This window comes from Schistocerca cancellata, chromosome 11 (assembly GCF_023864275.1).
Source record: "Schistocerca cancellata isolate TAMUIC-IGC-003103 chromosome 11, iqSchCanc2.1, whole genome shotgun sequence".
NCBI classification, from domain to species: Eukaryota; Metazoa; Arthropoda; class Insecta; order Orthoptera; family Acrididae; genus Schistocerca; species Schistocerca cancellata.
Genome location: NC_064636.1, coordinates 110571250 through 110591781, shown reverse-complemented (window position 1 = coordinate 110591781; position 20532 = coordinate 110571250). Strand labels below are relative to the sequence as shown.

The window sequence follows — 20532 nt, the reverse complement described above, 5'->3', positions numbered from 1 at the left end:
ACACTCCTGTTGTAAAAAATTAACTCACATGGAGGAGTATAGCAAATAGACCTGTAGATTGCACAAGTTACCCACCATACAGCATTGGTACTTTCCTGGAAGCAGAGTGCCATAAGGCCTTCTATGCACCTGTTGTAAGCAACATTGCAGCTACCACATTCACTGATGTACAGAAAAAAACTGCTGCTTTGGCAAAAAGGAATTCAGCAACATGGTGATTTAAGTAATGTTTGCAGTCACCATAAAATTGAGTACCTGGATTGTTTTCAGAGTTATGCACATGTGCATTGTTGTGATCCATTTAAAAGGCACAAAAAACTATTAAGCACGAAACTTTACTGGCAGATTAAAACTGTGTGCCGCACCAAGACTTGAACTCGGGACCTTTGCCTTTCACGGGCAAGTGCTCTACCATCTGAGCTACCCAAGCACAACTCACGCCCTGTCCTCATAGCATTACTGGCAAAAGTAAAGCTGTGAGGAGGGGGCGTGAGTCGTGCCTTGGTAGCTCAGATAGTAGAGCACTTGCCCACTAAAGGCAAAGGTCCCGAGATCGAGTCTCGGTCCAGCACACAGTTTTAATCTGCTAGGAAAGTTTCATAACAGCGCACACTCTGCTGCAGAGTGAAAATCGCATTATGGAAACATCCCCCAGGCTGTGGCTAAGCCAAGTCTCTGCAATATCCTTTCTTCCAGGAGTGCCAATTCTGCAAGGTTTGCAGGAGAGCTTCTGTGAAGTTTCGAAGGTAGGAGATGAGGTACTGGCGGAAGTAAACGTGTGAGGACGCGGGATGAGAGTCATACTTGGTCAGCTCAGATGGTAGAGTACTTGTCCACGAAAGACAAAGGTCCCGAGATCGAGTCTTGATCCGGCACACAGTTTTAATCTGCCAGGAAAGTTTCATGACAGTGCATACTCCACTGCAGAGTGAAAATCTCATTCTGGCAATTAAGTATGATTTGCGAGTTGTTTCACTTGATCTTTCTGAGCAGTTCTGTGAGGTATTACATGTTAGGCTCACTGTTATTCCAGGGTAGTAGTTGAGTTCAACATGCCGTAAGCAAATCTTAAGTGAAATTTCAGGTGCAGACTAAAAGACGACAAACAAAGGCACCAGTCAGGAAAGTAACAGTGAAGAAAAGAATATGTCCAATGAAGACTGGGCAGAAGGAAAAGCAGCATAGGATGCAAAGAACTGGATAAACTTACTAAAAGTTTAACAGATATAGATGGTTCACTGATGAAAGTGCATACTCGGAACTTCACACGAAAAAGTAAGTTATGAGAAATGTAAAATAAAGGCAGTTAGGCAAACTCTATCAAAGAAAGTGGTTCATATGCTTCATGTTCAAGAAGAAGAATTACGCAAAGACAGTAGTTCCGAATGTGAAAGTATAGCAACTAGACACGAGGAAAAGCAAAAGACTAGGATTTAGATAGACTGGTTGAATTAATGAAAAAAAAAAAAAAAAAACATACCAGCTGTAAATAAGTGAGAAAAGACTCGTGTTCTTATCTTTCCTCGAGCAAAAATTCAAAGAACTTTTCGTGTATTGCAAAGAGTGGTACGTGAGGATAGGGACATTCGTAATACAAAAGGAATCTGTTCAGCAAGAGAAAAAATTCAAAGAACTTTTGGTGTATTGCAAATAGTGGTATGTGAAGCTAGGGATGTTCGTAATACAAAAAGAATCCGGTCACTGCCGGACTCAAAGCAAGGAAGAAAGTTAGCTGATGAAACTGTATTTTTTATAAAGTTGATGGGTACAGTCGAAACATTTAATACTTCGTAATTTAGAGGAGTTGTATACATGCACTATTTCAGCAAATTTATTCTAACATTGAACTAGAATTTTCAAAATTTTCTCAAATGCATTCTAAATGGTGTGCATTTGCTGGTTCATCAGGAACACATGCTATTTGTGTATGCACCATATACCAAAATGTTGACTTGCTTTTATGAGGCCTAAATTTAAATATGAAGGATGATGTAAATTCTTTCACAGATAAAATTGTTTGTAGTAAAGAAAACAGGGATTGCATGGTAATTAAGAATTTGTGATAAACACATTCAAAAGATTACATGAAAACAAAATTTCAACTTGGGGAAGACGATGAAATAAATTACCGGCAGTGGTATCATGTGACAGAACTCAGCTTACTGATACGACCCTACCATTAAATGAATTTACTGATAAGTTAGTAACTAAACTAGAAACTTTAATTCCACACAGTTATACTGTAAACAAAAAATTCAAGCTGCATATTTGAAAGATAGAGAAAATAATGTAAATGAAAATGAGGCATTAATACTAATGGATTTTGCTGAAAATTATGGTTTTGTGCTACAAGGTGCAGCACAGAGTTACTATTGGAATCATTTGTTGTGCACTATACATCCTGCTATTGTGTACTACAAAAATCCTGGCACTGAGGAATGATGCCATTTATCATTATGTTACGTGCCTGAAGATTTAGATGATAATGTTGATTTGTCTATAATATCCAGTCAAAAAGTGTAGAGCCAATTAAGTACCACTGTCCTGCTGTTAACAAAATATAGTATTATACAGATAGGTGCAGCACTCAACAAAAAAATTGCAAAAGTTTCGTTAAATTTGTGTCATCACGATGTTAGGTTATGCCCTAAGACAGGCTGTTCCAACCGAGCTCCAGGGAGCCAGAGCGCTCTGGAGTGCTCACTGTGGCAGCTCGGAGCCCGCGTGGAGGGGGAAAGTGAACTCACTGCCCCCTGACCGCATGCAGCCTCAACTGATGCAATAATCCGTGTTCAATGACAGCTATGACTAGCTGTGGGAGCCCTGTACCTCTATTGGAGGATACCTTTCTATTCATTGACAGGGATGGTCGTCCACAGTGTCTTGTATGTCATAAAGTACTTTATTCTGCTAAGAGGTACAGTATACGATGACATTATACACATCTTCAGGCAGCGCACTACGATCAGGTAGAAGGCGTTGCACGCAGAGAACTGGTAGCCAGGCTTAAGAACGACATACCAGTAGATGTAAGTTTAAAAACGGTTTTGTAATATGGAGGGTATCAAAACATCTAACATAGTTCATGTTCTGTAATGCATTTATAATTTTCAGGTGAATGAGAGCGGAGAAAACACTACTGAATCTGCAGTTTGGGCAAGCTACAGGGTCGTTCACATCATTGCGACGAGTGGCAAGCCATTTTCGGTGGGACCACTTGTAAAATCGTGCACGGTAGCAGTTGCAGAATGTTTGTTTCCAAGGGAGGTGCAGGCAATTGAAGGGGTTTGCCTGTCGAAGCAAACAGTGTCTCCTCGAATCCTGGACATGGCAGCGGATTTAGAGACACAGCTCAGGAAAAAGGGGGAGAGCTTTGTTGCATTTTCGCTAGTGCTTGACGAAAGCACCGACATATCGGACTGTGCTCAGCTTGCAGTCTTTGTGTGTGGTGTCGACATGGAGCTGCAAGTAACGGAAGAACTCTTGGATGTGGTACCACTCGATCACACCGCAACATGCCGTGACATTTTTGAAGCTGTTTGTGAATCAGTGGACAATATGAATTTGCCATGGGATAAGCTCCATTCTCTAGTGACAGACGGTGCACCACAAATGATTGTGCATCACCGAGGTTTCGCTTCTCGTTTTAAAAATAAACTCAGGGACAAATTCGGGAAAGACATTTTGACTCTTCATTGTTTTATTCACCAAGAGGCACTGTGTGCTGTAACAGTAGAGCTAGGTGGCTTAATGAAAGATATCGTGAAGTGTGTGAATTTTGTGTGGCGTCACGGTACGAATCATGCCGATTCAAAGGATTCCTGAAAGATATGGAAACGGAGTATGGGGATATACCTTATCACAGTACAGTTCATTGGCTGAGTCGGGGAAAAGTTCTTGATGTTTTCTTTGCTATTCGTGAGGAAATATCCCTTTTTCTCGAAATGAAAGGGGAAGAAATGCGTTGTCTGAAAGATATAAAATGGATATCAGACCTGGCGTTCCTAGCTGAAATAACTATGCATCTGAATAATTTAAATCTGTCATTGCAGGGCAAAGGGCGGCTAATCGTTGACGTGCACAACCAGATCAAAGCGTTTGTGGAAAAGTTACGTTTATTTGAGAGGCAGATGTGTAATGGACATGTAACGTTCTTCAGTCTTCTCGCTTCTTTAAAACTACCTGAAGGTACTACTTTCAGCGGTTACCAAGCAAAGCTAAAGCAGCTCATCATATCGTTTGAAACATGATTCTGAGACCTCACTAGTTTGGAAATGGAACTTAAGATGTTCAGCACTCCTTTTTCTGTTTCCCCCGATGACTTGTCATCATCACTTCAATTGGAGATTATTGATTTGCAAAATTCAACTTTGTTGAAAGAGAGGTACTACAACACGTTGGATTTGTCACAATGGTATCGTTCATTACAGCAAAATACATTTCCCAAGCTTCACAACAATGCCGCTCAGATTGTGTGCACGTTTGGATCTACGTATTGTTGTGAGCAGCTTTTCTCAGCAATGAAAAGAGTAAAAAGTAAGGAACGATCGTTTCTTTAGGCTGCAACAACGAAGGCCATCCTCCACATTAACGCTGTGAACACTTTGACACCTGATATTTCTGATCTTGTAATGAAAAGAAAATGTCAAGCTACCGAGGCCCAGTAAATTTAGTATGCAATTTCTTGTAAAACAGTTATTTCTTGTTTATTTCCTGAACATCATATTTCCTGGTGTAGCATGTCACCACGTCTTAGCAGCTAAGAGTACGAGGTTGTCGATCTTGTAAGATGCAGCTGGCTTGCCGCCTGCCTCAGCTAGCCATGCTACGCGCCGGCGTGCCGGCCCTCTTGAATGGTCACAGCGAGCGACACGGCTCCCTGGAGCAGGGAGTGCTCCACAGCGGACAAGCTGGAACAGCCTGCACTAAGATACATACTATTTATTGCCTACACAAACCGGAATATACTTCATGGGAGTTTGGGATCACTACCTTGTACTCTTCCTTTGCAACAGGCCATTGAAAATGATCTTGTGATGATATTCTGGGGGGGAGGGGAGGGGGGCGTTAAACAGATGGACACTAAGGCCAATTTATAGTGCCCATATAAGGAGCAAATTTCTGATCATGAAAAGATGTTTGAGTTTTTCAGAGAGACATTTTCTAAAATCTATTTTTTTTGTATTTACACTACTGGCCATTAAAATTGCTACACCATGAAGATTACATGCTACAGACACAAAATTTAACCAACAGAAAGAAGAGGCTGTGATATGCAAATGATGAGCTTTTCAGAGCATTCACACAAGGTTGACGCCAGTGGCGACACCTAGAACATGCTGACATGAGGAAATTTTCCAACCAATTTCTCATACACAAACAGCAGGTGACTGGCGTTGCCTGGTGAAATGTTGTGATGCCTCGTGTAAGGAGGAGAAATGCGTACCATCGCGTTTCTGACTTTGATAAAGGTCGGAATGTAGCCTATCTCGATTGCGGTTTATCGTATCGTGACATTGCTGCTTGCATTGGTTGAGACCCAATGACTGTTAGCAGAGTATGGAATTGGTGGGTTCAGGAGGGTAATATGGAACACCGTGCTGGATCCCAACGGCCTCGTATCACTAGCAGTCAAGATGACAGGCATCTTATCCACATGGCTGTAACGGATAGTGCAACCATGTCTCGATCCCTGAGCCAACAGATGGGCACATTTGCAAGACAACAACCATCTGCACGAACGGTTCGACGATGTTTGCAGCAGCATGGACTATCAGCTCGGAGACCGTGGCTGCGGTTGCCCTTGGTGCTGCATCACAGACAGGGGCGCCTGCGATGGTCTACTCGACGACAAACCTGGGTGCACGAATGGGGAAACGTCATTTTTTCGGATGAATCGAGGTTCTGTTTATAGCATCATGATGGTCGCATCCATGGTTGGCGACATCGCAGTGAACGCACATTGGAAGCACGTATTTGTCATCGCCATACTGGCGTATCACCCGGTGTGACAGTATGGGGTGCCATTGGTTACACGTCTCGGTCACCTCTTATTTGCATTGATGGCACTTTGAACAGTGGACGTTATGTTTCAGATGCGTTATTACCCATGGCGCTACCCTTCATTCGATCCCTGCGAAACCCTACATTTCAGCGAGATAATGCACAACCGCGTGTTGTAGGTTCGGTACGGGCCTTTCTCGATACAGAAAATGTCCGACTGCTGCCCTGGTCAGCACATTCTCCAGATCTCTCACCAATTGAAAACGTCTGGTCAATGGTGGCCGAGCAACTGGCTTGTCACAATACTCCAGTCACTACCCTTGATGAACTGTGGTATCGTGTTGAAGCTGCATGGGCAGCTGTAAATGTACACGCTATCCAAGCTGTTTGACTCGATGACCAGGTGTACCAAGGCCGTTATTACGGCCAGAGGTGGTTGTTCTGAGTACTGATTTCTCAGGATCTGTGCACCCAAATTGTGTGAAAATGTAATCACATGTCAGTTCTAGTATAATATATTTGTCCAATGAATACCCATTTATCATCTGCATTTCTTCTTGGTGTAGCAATTTCAATGGCCAGTAGTGTAGAAATAAGAGTTTTACAGGAACTAATCTGCAACAGTGATTTACAAAATTGAAAACTGTGGCTGGCACCTGAAGTGTCCACCAGTTCATACATTCATCAACCAATACTCTGGCTGCAAAAAGAGTTACTAGTGTTAGTAACTGTGCTTTACAATTTAACTTTTCTGGTGGGGAAACACATATTGCAGAAGCCTTGAAAGTAAATTCATTTGTTTGCTGTAAACACAATTCTGATTGGTATGTTGGTCTTATTGAAATTATAAATTTAGATCAGGGAGATGCCAGAATTAGATTTATGCACTCAGCAGGTCCAACAGTATCTTTTTATTGGCCAGATAGAGTTGATATTTGTCAGATCTCATTTCAAAATATATGTTACGTACCATAGTACAACTGACAACAGTGACGGGCAGACAATATCAAATTTCAGTAGACAAAAATTGATAAATAGAAAAGGAGTAGTTTGTAGCTAATTTATTTTTATAATAGTTTGTATGCTAAATTATGAAAAGTATAGTTGCTACTCACCATATAGCAGGTATGCTGAGTCACAGATAGGCACAACTATAGTGTGGCCTCAGCAGCCAGGGGTTGCAGTCATGTGTGAGTGAGTTGCAGTTGTGTGAATGTGTGTGTGTGTGTGTGTGTGTGTGTGTGTGCGTGTGTTTTAATTCTATCTCTGACGAAGGTCTTGTTGGCCAAAAGCTCATTTTCTGGCAGTCTTTTTGTTGTGCCTATCTGCGATTCAGCATCTGCACTGTATGGTGAGTAGCAACTATCCTTTTCATAATATTGTTACACTTGATCCTGGATTTTCCATTGCTGTAGCCTAAATTGTATTTCTAGATAATTAGGTGAACAAATTTCTATTCCTGCACATGTAAATGTGGGTATTATTTTGGATAAATTTTTGTTTCTGTGTGTAAAAATGGAATAATTTGTTAGTGTGCCCTAAGTATTGTTTTTATGACCACTAGTGTAAATCTCATTTCCCCAAAGATTTTTTAAGTCTGTTTCAAAGAAACTTTCCTCTCTTTCCAACGATGCGAGCCAGAATACTGGGACACTGAAACTACCATCTGCACATAGTGATACGCAATTTAAGTTGTGGACATTTAAAAGAAAGGCTAAAATGACCCTTCATAATGTGATTACAACAAGTCTGATACAATATTTGAATTCTGCAGAAAATTTTATGTAAATGCAGAAATTTTCAAATCTTACGTCCTTTAATTTTAATGTAGATTAAATAAATTTAAAACTACTTATTGAATTTGTGACAGCTGTGAATAACTTTTTGTTAGTATTTTAGGCAGAAATCAGGCTCCTCTAGTTCTGAAATGGCTTAAGATACAACCCTACAACTGTAAACCAGCCATTATGTATGTAAACAAACCATTTGTACCCACTAGGGGGCTCGTTGCTCTTTGGCAGGTTCTTGCTCAGCTACCACGGGGCCCCAGCATCTTTTCCCTTCTGTGCTGCATGTCTGACCTCTTGCTGTTCTTTTCTCCTTCCTTGAGGAACATGTCTGGGCTGCTTATGCAAATGTATTCTGCATTTTTGGTAGTCGGTACCAGAATACTCTCCACTGTTCCTTTTTTCTTTCTTTGTTCACCTTCTCCTACCCTTCCTCCACTCCAGGTTTTGATGTTCCTTTTTTTCCTTCCTCTCTGTCCGCTCCTGAAGGCCGGCCCACATATCCGATGTGTAACAGGTGGTTGGGTAACGCGTAATTCCCAGCCCCAGGTCGACAGGTGTGGTTCGCACTTACCCCGTGATACGGGCCGGGCCCAGGGAGGAGTGATTGCCCGAGATGCTACCTTCCCAAATCGCCAATCGGTCCCTCTGTCACGTGTTTCGGTGGTGTGACCTGGGGTGAGAACAGTCACCTACCCCAGTCGGAAGGAGTGCGCCGTGGAAGACGTCGGTAATCGTGGGGGATTTTCTTACAGTGAGCCAATCACCTTCACAGTTAATGGCTACGAAACATCAGCGGAATGAGGCTAACGATTCAGAGAGTCCCCCAGCTGCATCGAGGTTCCTCGTGGTTTCCTGTACTGAAGACGGTCAGTCCTTCGCTGTGGTAAATCTGTTTATAGATTTTGGAGAACACTTCCGATTCTCGAGCACTGACAACTGTTTGCAGCATTGCCCTTCCACGGCTATCCTGTTCGTGTCGAAGCCCGTCCGATGCCGAATTCTTCCTACGGTGTTATTTACACTAGGCTGCTTGACGGTCTGACAGAGGCAGAAATCCAAACGTACCTCTCCGATCAGGGTGTCATTGCCGTCCATCAGGTGATGAAAAAAGTAGATACCTCTTTAGTGCCCACACGCACCCTCTTTCTCACTTTTGAAGGAGCGGTTCTTCCATCAAAGATCGAAGCCGATTATGGAGTTATCACCGTCAGAGTGTACATTCTGAACCTGACGCACTGCTACCAGTGTCATTATCACGACCACACTCGAGAGTCCTGTCGACACCCCGCCAAATGTGTAACCTGCGGTAGGGATGCTCACGAGTGCAGTTGCCTGCCGCCTCCTCCCCACTGCGTCGACTGCAGTGGCAACCGTGCCGGTTACTCCTACGACTGTCCCGTCTGCCTCTACGAGCGGGCTGTCCGGGAGATCCGGGTAAAGGGAAATAGCGCCTCGGCCACTCACTCGCAAGTTGTCGGTTTGTGGGAAGCCCCGTGTTCTATCGTCTGGTACCTACAGTACTGTTCTTGCTACGTCTCGCTCCACAGAGGATGTGGCCGTGCAGACGTGACCTCACATTTAGCAACGAGGTTGTGAAATCGCCCAGCATCGTGGTAGCATCCCCGTCTCCTCCTCTGGCCACCGAACTCTCGCCTCGTGGGGTGAAGTCACCAGCTACACGGCCGTCAGGCTGGGAAGGACGGGAGGAATACTCTCGTGAAGACCTCCTGCTGACCGACACCTGAGTCTTCCTCTGCTAAGTGGAAAGGCTGCGATAAGTCGGACAGAGGCAAACAGACTCCTCCTTCCCCGACTCGGAGATCCTCTTCGACGGTGTCGCCACGCCGTACCCTTGCCCTGCCGGTTTCGTGTCACTGGTGCGCGTCACCGCCCATTTTTCTGACCCGGTCTCCGTAGGCCGACAGCAGGAGAATGCCGACGCTTCTGTACACCTCGTGGAGCGGGATCCTCCTGCCTCTTTGCCCTGTAGCGTCGAGTCTCCGAAGACTGGCCCTCGGCAGCCGCCGACGAGATACCCCTGCATTTTTTCCTCGTCGTGTCTCTCCTCCGATGTAACGTTTGCGGCCTTCGATCCAACGGAGAGGATTTACGACTGCTCTTAGAATGGCAGTGTCCACTTGTTCTCTACCTCCAGAAAACAAAATTGCATCCTCACGACTGCTCTAAATTCTCGCATTTCGTTGTCGGCATTCCGTATCACGAATGGGTCTTGCTACTCGTACGGGATGACGTTCGTAATCGACCCGTCTCCCTGACTACCCACCTTCGAGCTGTTGCATTTCACCTTTTCTTCCTCACTTGGCCTTTTCCCTTTTGTACAGTTTACACCCTTCTGTCATACGATGCCACCAGGGCAGACTTCTTCCAGCTTATTGGGTAGCTACCTCACCCCTTTCTGCTGCTCGGTGACTTTAATGTGCATATTCCCTTTAGGCGTCATCCCACAACCTGTCTGAGAGGTGCCCTCTTCTTAATCGAGTTAACCTTTTCTGCCTTTAACACCGGAGCACCCATGTTCCTTTCAGACTCCGTATGCACCTATTCCCATTTGGACCTATCGTTCTACACTGCCCAGCTTACCCATCGTCTCGAGTGGTCTGTTCTCTCTGACACGTACTTGAGCGACCGTCTCCTGTGCACTATCCATTTTCTGACTTCTACCCGACCTCCGTGCATATCAAAATGGCAGCTTATTAAGGCCGCCTAGATGCTTTACTCCTCCGTGGCGACCTGTGATGAACAACATTTTCCCAGTTGTGATGACCAGGTGGAATATCTTAGAAACTTTATCCTTAGCACCACAGAACATTCCATTCCTCAGAGTTTCGCTTTACCACAACGTATCTCGGTCCCTCGGTAGATTGACGCGCCATGATTCAATTCACACACAGAAACGTGCTCTCTGCATTTTTAACAACATTCTACGATGGCAAACTGCTTTCATTATAAACAGGTGCACGCACAGTGTCGTCGCGTTCTTTGCGGTAGCAAAAAGCTAGCTCGATTTCATTCACTACTTCTTTTAACAGTCCCAATACCTCTTCCATCATGTGGGCAAACCTCCAGTGGCTCTCTGGGACCAAGATACATTGCCCAATTTCTGGCCTGACAGTAGCAAATGATCTCATTGTGGACTCTATTGCTATCTCCAACACCTCGGACCACCATTTTGCCGAGATTTTGAGCTCCACCCACTATCACCCTGCCTTCCTCCATCGGAAACGAATGCAGGACGCTCGGGCGGTACCCTTATCTTCTGTAATCGTGAGTGCTACAGTACCACCTTTACTGTGAGTGAACTAGATCGTGCTCTCGCTTCATCCTGATCCTCCACGCCGGGGCCGGACGCTGTTCACATTCGGATGTTGCAGCACCATTCTCTTGTGGGCAAATACTTTCTGCTTAATATGTACAACCGCATCTGGGCAGTGGGCTTATTTCCCAGATGCCGGTGTGAAGCCACTGTCATACCCATACCTAAGCTCATACCTTCTTTCTAGCTACTGCCCCATTTCCCTCACCAGTTGTGTTTGCAATGTGCTGGAAGGTACGATTCGTGCCCAGCTGATATGGTGACTCGAGTCTCACAATTTACTAACCGATGCACAGTACGGATTTGGTGTGCGGCATTTTGCAGTTGACCGTCTCGTCACTTTGTCCACCCGTGTCTCGAATGGTTTTCTGTGGAAATCCCAGACTGTGGCCATGCTTTTGGATTTAGAGAATAGCCTACAACACCTGCTGGAGGACCGGTATCCTCTGTACACTCTACATGTGGGGCTCTGTACACTCTACATGTGGGGCTTTCATGGCCACCTGCCCCATTTCCTTCAAGAATTTTTAAAAGACCGAGCTTTCGAGGTACATCTACATCTACATGATTACTCTGCAATTCACATTTGAGAGCTTGGCAGAGGGTTCATCGAACCACAATCATACTATCTCTTTACCATTCCACTCCCGAACAGCGTGCGGGAAAAACGAACACCTAAACCTTTCTGTTTGAGCTCTCATTTCTCTTATTTTATTTTCATGATCATTCCTACCTATGTAGGTTGGTTGCAACAAAATATTTTCGCATTCGGAAGAGAAAGTTGTTGACTGAAATTTCGTAAATAGATCTCGCCGCGACGAAAAACGTCTCTGCTTTAATGACTTCCATCCCAACTCGCGTATCATATCTGCCACACTCTCTCCCCTATTACGTGATAATACAAAACGAGCTGCCCTTTTTTGCACCCTTTCGATGTCCTGCGTCAATCCCACCTGGTAAGGATCCCACACCGCGCAGCAATATTCAAACAGAGGACGAACGAGTGTAGTGTAAGCTGTCTCTTTAGTGGACTTGTTGCATCTTCTAAGTGTCCTGCCAATGAAACGCAACCTTTGGCTCGCCTTCCCCACAATATTATCTATGTGGTCTTTCCAACTGAAGTTGTTCGTAATTTTAACACCCAGTTGAATTGACAGCCTTGAGAATTGTACTATTTGTCAAGTAATCGAATTCCAACGGATTTCTTTTGGAACTCGTGTGGATCACCTCACACTTTTCGTTATTTAGCGTCAACTGCCACCTGCCACACCATACAGCAATCTCTTCTAAATCGCTTTGCAACTGATACTGGTCTTCGGTTGACCTTACTAGACGGTAAATTACAGCATCATATGCGAACAACCTAAGACAACTGCTCAGATTGTCACCCAGGTCATTTATATAGGTCAGGAACAGCAGAGGTCCCAGGACGCTTCCCTGGGGAACACCTTATATCACTCCAGTTTTACTCGATGATTTGCCGTCTATTACTACGAACTGCGACCTGCGACCTTCCTGACAGGAAATCATGAATCCAGTCGCACAACTGAGATGATACCACATAGGCCTGCAGCTTGATTAGAAGTCGCATGTGAGGAACGGTGTCAAAAGCCTTCCGGAAATCCAGAAATACGGAATCAACCTGAGATCCCCTGTTGATAGCGGCCATTACTTCGTGCAAATAAAGAGCTAGCTGCGTTGCACAAGAACGATGTTTTCTGAAACCATGCTGATTACTTATCAGTAGATCATTCCCTTCGAATTGATTCATAATGTTTGCATACAGTATATGCTCCAAAACCCTACTGCAAACCGACGTCAATGATATAGGTCTGCAGGTCGATGTGTAACAGTTGTGCTACTAAATGTAACCTTCTGTCACTAAATGTAACTGAGTTTTCTCTTTTGATGCTGTCAATTGTCAGGATGAGCATTCTAAAGCATTCTGTCATGGTGAAAATATTAAATAAATTAACTTTTCACTCTTAATAACATGTGGGCAGGGTGGGTTCTTCCTTGGCTCAGGTATAAGGTAGAATGAAACAGCATTTTTACATAAGATAACTTTTATTGGAAGTTTCGTACAACTGTATCTTACTGGGACGTTCTGGTTCGGAGAGCGGCAGCCGTGTCGTTTGCGTAGCCTTCTGCTGCGGCAGCGGCGGCGTCTGATTACGCGTAGCGGTGTGTATCTTGTGTCGCCGTCTCGCCCAGCTGACCAGAGACGCGCAGCGCGAGGTGGCCCGTTTAATTATTGCAAGCGACGTCGTGCATCGGATGGTGATACCTTGAATGTGGCGTCCCAGTGTTTCTCTTCTCTAAGCGGCCGCGTGTGTTGTGCGTCGACCAGCGGAGCGGCGCGGCGGGGGAAGGCCAGTGTCCCGGACTCGAACCACGGACTCCCGCTTGCCAGTCTTCGGCTGTCAGGTCTTCATCCCAGCTCACAGGTGACTGCTGATGTGAGGCCGTCTCCTTCCCGTCCTCACGAGTCACCCGGGTGCGTAAAATCAAATACCTTTTAACTTCTGTCTTCTGGCGCTGAGGCTGCTGCTTGCTATTCCATTACAGCGGCAGACTTGGTGCGTCTGTGCATGATGTAGTCTCTTCTTGCATGACGGTCTTCAGCACCGAAACTGACTTAAAACAACTGCTACGCTTCTTCACTTCTTCGTCTTCTTCGTCACTTGTCTCCGTCTTCGTCTCCGTCTTCGCCTTCGTCTTCCTCTCGTCTTCATCTCACAGGCCCACTGCGTCTCGCGTATTTATTCACTTCAGTTTACTGGAGGTGAACGACTTCACGGCCATTGCCTCTTCTGTCACGTTGAAAAGATTCTCGAAGAATCTTCTTAACGTCGGTCATTGCCTCTTGGAATGTAGGTGAGGGCCTTTGCTCACATGCGACAACTGAGAAACACGTGAGCCGGTCATTGCCTCTTCTGTCACGTTGAAAAGCTTCTCGAAGAATCTTCTTAACGTCGGTCATTGGCTCTTGGGATGTAGGCGAGGGCCTTTGCTCACATGCGACAACTGAGAAACACGTGAGCCGGTCGGGCGATGCCCTGACGGCTGAATCGACAGCGCCCGCTTATGTGGAACTTGCTGACATCACGGTCATTGTCTCTTCTGTTCTGCTGTTCTGCCCGCTGAATGCCAGTATGTAACTCTCTAAACTAAACCAAGTTTTTCATTTATATTCTAATTTCTACTTCACTTTGATTTCACTAATTTATTTACTTAAGTACCACTCAACATTCCTCCACCCTTCGGAGAAATTCGCCCTCGAATTTACCACTCAACAGATGGATTACTCCTACTACCCTTCTTAAACACTGGTGCGACCTGCGCAATTTTCCAATCTGTAGATACAGATCTATCGGTGAGCGAGCAGTTGTACATGATTGCTAAGTAGGGAGCTATTGTATCAGCGTAATCTGAAAGGAACCTAATCGGTATACAATCTGGACCTGAAGACTTGCCCGTATCAAGCGATTTGAGTTGCTTCGCAACCCCTAAGGTATCTACTTCTAAGAAACTCATGCTAGCAGCTGTTCGTGTTTCAAATTCTGGAATATTCCATTCGTCTTCCCTGGTGAAGGAATTTTGGAAAACTGCGTTCAATAACTCCGCTTTAGTGGCACAGTCATCGGTAACAGTACCATCAGCACTGTGCAGCGAAGGTATTGACTGCGTCTTGCCGCTTGTGTACTTTACATACGACCAGAATTTCTTCGGATTTTCTACCAAATTTCGAGACAATGTTTCGTTGTGGAACCTATTAAAGGCATCTCGCATTGAAGTCCGTGCCAAATTTCGCACGTCTGTAAATTTTAGCCAATCTTTGGGATTTCACGTTCTTCTGAACTTCGCATGCTTTTTCCGTTGCCTCTGCAATAGTGTTCGGACCTGATTTGTGTACCATGAGGGATCAGCTCCATCTCTTACCAATTTATGAGGTATGAATCTCTCAATTGCTGTTGCTACTGTATCTTTGAATTTGAGCCACATCTCATCTACATTTGCATAGACAGTTCGGAAGGAATGGAGATTGTCTCTTAGGAAGGCTTCTAGTGACACTTTATCCGCTTTTTTAAATAAAATTATTTTGCGTTTGTTTCTGGTGGATTTGGAAGAAACGGTATTGAGCCTAGCTACAAAGACCCTGTAATCACTAATCCCTATATCAGTCATGATGCTCTCTATTAGCTCTGGATTGTTGGTGCTAAGAGGTCAAGTGTGTTTTCGCAACCATTTACAATTCGCGTGGGTTCGTGGACTAACTGCTCGAAATAATTTTCAGAGAAAGCATTTAGGACAATCTCGGAAGATGTTTTCTGCCTACCACCGGTCTTCAACAAGTATTTTTGCCTACATATCGAGGGAAAGTTGAAGTCCCCACCAACTATAACCGTATGAGTGGGGTATTTATTTGTTACGAGACTCAAATTTTCTCTGAACTGTTCAGCAACTATATCATCGGAGTCTGGGGGTCGGAGAAGGAGCCAATTATTAACTTAGTTCGGCTGTTAAGTATAAGCTCCACCCATACCAATTCGCATGGAGTATCTACTTCGACTTCACTACAAGATAAACCACTACTGACAGACACAAACACTCCACCACCAATTCTGCCTAATCTATCTTTCCTGAACACTGTCTGAGACTTCGTAAAAATTTCTGCAAAACTTATTTCAGGCTTTAGCCAGCTTTCTGTACCTACGGCGATATCAGTTTCTGTGCTTTCTATTAGCGCTTGTAGCTCAGGGGCTTTCCCAGCACAACTACAACAATTTACAACTACAATTCCGACTGTTCCTTGATCCAAGCATGTCCTATATTTACCATGCACCCTTTGAGATTGCAGCTCACCCCGTACTTTCCCGAGGCCTCCTAACCTAATAAACCGCCCAGTCCATGCCACACAGCCTCCGCTACCCGTCTAGCCGCCAGCTGAGTGTAGTGAACTCCTGACCTATTCAGGGGAACCCGAAACCCTACCACCCTATGGTGCAAGTCAAGGAATAAACGTGCGGCTTCTGCTCTGTCGCACACCTTTATGTGGGAAAACGGTGCGCATCATCACTTTATCCTCAGCGTCGTCCTATTTGCTATTGCCATTAATGGCTTGTCTTCCGCCGGAAATCTCTGACTTCCTGTTTGTTGGTGATTTTACCATCTATTACATTTCTCTTCAGCTATGGCTCGATCGTCTTTATTTGTGGAACGTCAAAAGTGGCTTTCGGTTTTCTTCTACATCTACATCTACATCCATACTCCGCAAGCCACCTGTCGGTGTGTGGTGGAGGGTACCTTGAGTACCTCTAGCGGTTCTCCCTTCTATTCCAGTCTCGTATTGTTCGTGGAAAGAAGGATTGTCAGTATGCCTCTGTGTGGGCTTTAATCTCTGTGATTTTATCGTCATGGTCTTTTTGCGACATATACGTAGGAGGGAGCAATATGCTGCTTGACTCCTCAGTGAAGGTATGTCCTCAAAACTTCAACAAAAGCCCGTACCGAGCTACTGAGCGTCTCTCCTGCAGAGTCTTCCACTAGAGTTTATCCATCATCTCCGTAATGCTTTCGCGATTACTAAATGATTCTGTAACGAAGCGCGCTGCTCTCTGTTGGATCTTCTCTATCTCTTCTATCAACCCTATCTGGTACGGATCCCACACTACTGAGTAGTATTCAAGCAGTGGGCGAACAAGTGTACTGTAACCTACTTCCTTTGTTTTCGGGTTGCATTTCCTTAGGATTCTTCCAATGAATCTCAGTCTGGTATCTGCTTTACCGACGATCAACTTTATATGATCATTCCATTTTAAATCACTCCTAATGCGTATTCCCAGATAATTTATGCGATTAACTGCTTCCAGTTGCTGACCTGCTATATTGTAGCTAAATGATAATGGATCTTTCTTTCTGTGTATTTCACTTGTTTACATTGAGATTCAATTGCCATTCCCTGCACCATGCGCCAATTCGCTACAGATCCTCCTGCATTTCAGTACAATTTTCCATTGTTACAACCTCTCGATATATTACAGCATCATCCGCAAAAAGCCTCAGTGAACTTCCGATGTCATCCACAAGGTCATTTATGTATATTGTGAATAGCAACGGTCCTACGACACTCCCCTGCAGTACACCTGAAATCACTCTTATTTCGGAAGACTTCTCTCCATTGAGAATGACATGCCGCGTTCTGTTATCTAGTAACTCTTCAATCCAATCACACAATTGGTCTGATAGTCCATATGCTTTTACTTTGTTCATTAAACGACTGTGGGGAACTGTATCGAATGCCTTGCGGAAGTCAAGAAACACGGCATCTACCTGGGAACCCGTGTCCACGGCCCTCTGAGTCTCGTGGACAAATAGCGTGAGCTGGGTTTCACACAATCGTCTTTTTCGAAACCCGTGCTGATTCCTACAGAGTAGATTTCTAGTCTCCAGAAAAGTCATTATACTCGAACATAATACGTGTTCCAAAATTCTACAACTGATAGACGTTAGAGATATAGGTCTATAGTTCTGCACATCTGTTCGACGTCCCTTCTTGAAAACGGGTATGAACTCTGCCCTTTTCCAATCCTTTGGAATGCTACGCTCTTCTAGAGACCTACGGTACAGCGCTGCAAGATGGGGGGCAAGTTCCTTCACGTACTCTGTGTAAAATCAAACTGGTATCCCATCAGATGCAGCGGCTTTTCCTCTTTTGAGCGATTTTAATTATTTCTCTATCCCTCTGTCATCTATTTGGATATCTACCATTTTGTCATCTGTGCGACAATCTAGAGAAGGAATTACAGTGCAGTCTTCCTCTGTGAAACAGCTTTGGGAAAAGACATTTAGTATTTCGGCCTTTAGTCTGTCATCCTCTGTTTCAGTACCATTTTGGTCACAGAGTGTCTGGACATTTTGTTTTGATCCACCTACTGCTTTGACATAAGACTAAAATTTCTTAGGATTTTCTGCCAAGTCAGTACATAGAACTTTACTTTCGAATTCATTGAACGTCTCTCACATAGCCCTCCTCACACTACATTTCGCTTCGCATAATTTTTGTTTGTCTGCAAGGCTTTGGCTATGTTTCTGGCAAAACTCTCTCGGTCCTCCCACGTGTCTTGCCTGGCAGCCTGCTGTATGCGGTTCCTCGGTGTCCTACATGTCCTCAGTGGTACTTCGTGGGGTGCAGATCGAACCACCGCTCTCTGTTTGTACCGGTCCCGTGTCTCTTCGAAACTAGACTGTGGGTGTTTCGTTTACGCATCTGCACACCGTCCCTCTTATGCTCTCTCAATAGTGTCCACCATCGTGGTATCTGTTTGGCCACTGGTGCCTTTTACTCTAGCCCGGTTGAAAGTCTGTACGCAGAAGCTGCCGAACTACATCTGTCCTACCACCATGACTTTCTCCCCGACAGATATGCGTGGCGTTTGTCTGCCGTGCGTGGCCACCCGTCCTGTGCCTCCTTCTTCGGTGACTTCTTTTATCTCTAGTACTGGGTGCGTCCCTGTTCTGTTACCTCCTGGAGTTTGCTTTAGGATCTTACTCTGACAGCTTAACTTCATGCTATTTGCATCTTTCCTGGTGGCTTCGTGTCCTCGGCTTTGTGGGGTGGCCCGTGTTCATCTCGCCCTCCGTTCACTTCCTAAGGACCCTACTCCGGCCTCACTTTATCGTGTTCTGTTTCACGACCTTCACGTGGTACTTTGCGACTGTATCTCTGTGTACACTGACGGCTCTCAGACTGACTGTGGTGTCGGGTGTGCCTCTGTCATTGTCACCGACGCTATTTGGTATCAGCTCCCGGCATGCTGCTCAATATTTATGGCAGAGCTCTTTGCGCTGTATCGGGCCACGCAGTACATCTGCTCAGACACTCTGTGTCCTTCAAAGCCTCTGTGTGCTGCACACTGTCCTTCCCTTAGTGCAACAGGTCCAGGAAAGCTCTCACTTGCTCACTCTCGATGGAGCCACTGTGACGTTTATGAGGGTTCCCGGTCACTTTGGTGTGACAGGATACGAGGCCGCCGACACTGCTGCCGAGGCTGCAGTCCTCGTATCTCAGCTCGCCAGTTCTTGTATTCTCTCCGATGATCTCTGTGTTGCAGTGTGTCAGCAGGTGGTGTCACTTTGGCATCACCACTGGTCTTCCCTACATGGGAACGAGCTCTCAGTTATGGTATATTGATAATTTTTACTTATGGACCGTCTGACAGCATCTGAATAAAACACAATTTTAGTGCAATACACGTTTCGCCTTTATTTTCTGCAAGGCATCATCAGTGGCCTGGAATATGTATATATGTTAGCTATTTAATTTACATTTTTGTCACTGTGCCTATAGGTTATAAACCGTGCTGGTGGTTGGTATTTCCTGTTAAGTAGTAATGTTTTGAACTGTACTTACAGGTTACGTGGACAATTTCTTACATATTACGCTCCTGTTGCACTTTTGGTGTTGTTCTTCTTCTTATGAATGCCAATTTGCAGTTTTTTTTCCCCACGTTCCACAATGGAAGAACACGGTGCCCTTACCTTTCATTAGTAAGGTTACAGATCGAATCGGCAAAATTTTGCTGAAACATAAAGTGAAACTGGTATTCAAACCTACCAGAAAAATAGGACAAGTACTTCATTCTGTTAAAGATAGAAGTCCACCATTATCATCTAGCGGTGTGTATAAAATTCCGTGTACCTGGGGCAAGGTCTATATTGGTACTACGAAAAGAAGTGTGGATACGAGGGTAAAGGAGCATAAAAGTCTTTGCCGACTGGGTAAAATAGATAAATCGGCCGTTGCAGAACGTGCACTTCAGTCCGGTGACCGTGTAGTTAAGTTTTCTGAAACTACAGTGTTAAGTGCTACCACAAACTGTTATCCACGACTGTATAGGGAGGCTATTGAAATTTATAAACATGAAGATAATTTTAATAGAAAAGAAGAGGCCTCGAAATTAAGCGAGATATGGACAGTGGCGTTACAGAATCGATAAGTGATTTTTATCTATGACAGACTATTATCGATAGTTACTTTTTATCTTTGACTAGTTTTCGCTCTGCTACTACGTGCGAGCTAGACCACGCCCACTTTCCTCGGTATTTAGGCCGCTCTCCGATGCCCGACTCGTCAGTCGGCAGGACTCGACGGGACCACCCGTACCTCTGAGGATGTCCAACGTAGTATTGGACGAAACATTAGGAATAGAAGTATTCTGTGGACCACGGCCATATAACCCGGAAGAATTATCAACAACAGTACCATCCGGTCGTGAAAGCCTTCATTGTACGATTAGTAAATATGCTTGTACAGTAAGTGTCTGTGCTATTAGTGCTGGTATTATCAGTTGAAATATGAGTTTTCTTAGCAGTTAAAGATCTGTGGCATGTTAACAGCTGTGA

At 44.7% G+C, this 20532-nt stretch overlaps 1 protein-coding gene across 1 annotated transcript in view; it reads left to right on the top strand.

Moving 5' to 3' along the window:
* The window catches only part of LOC126108748 (cation-dependent mannose-6-phosphate receptor-like), a 143395-nt gene that overhangs the window by 43728 nt on the left and 79135 nt on the right, over positions 1-20532 (top strand). The gene's annotated exons all lie outside the window — the stretch shown is intronic.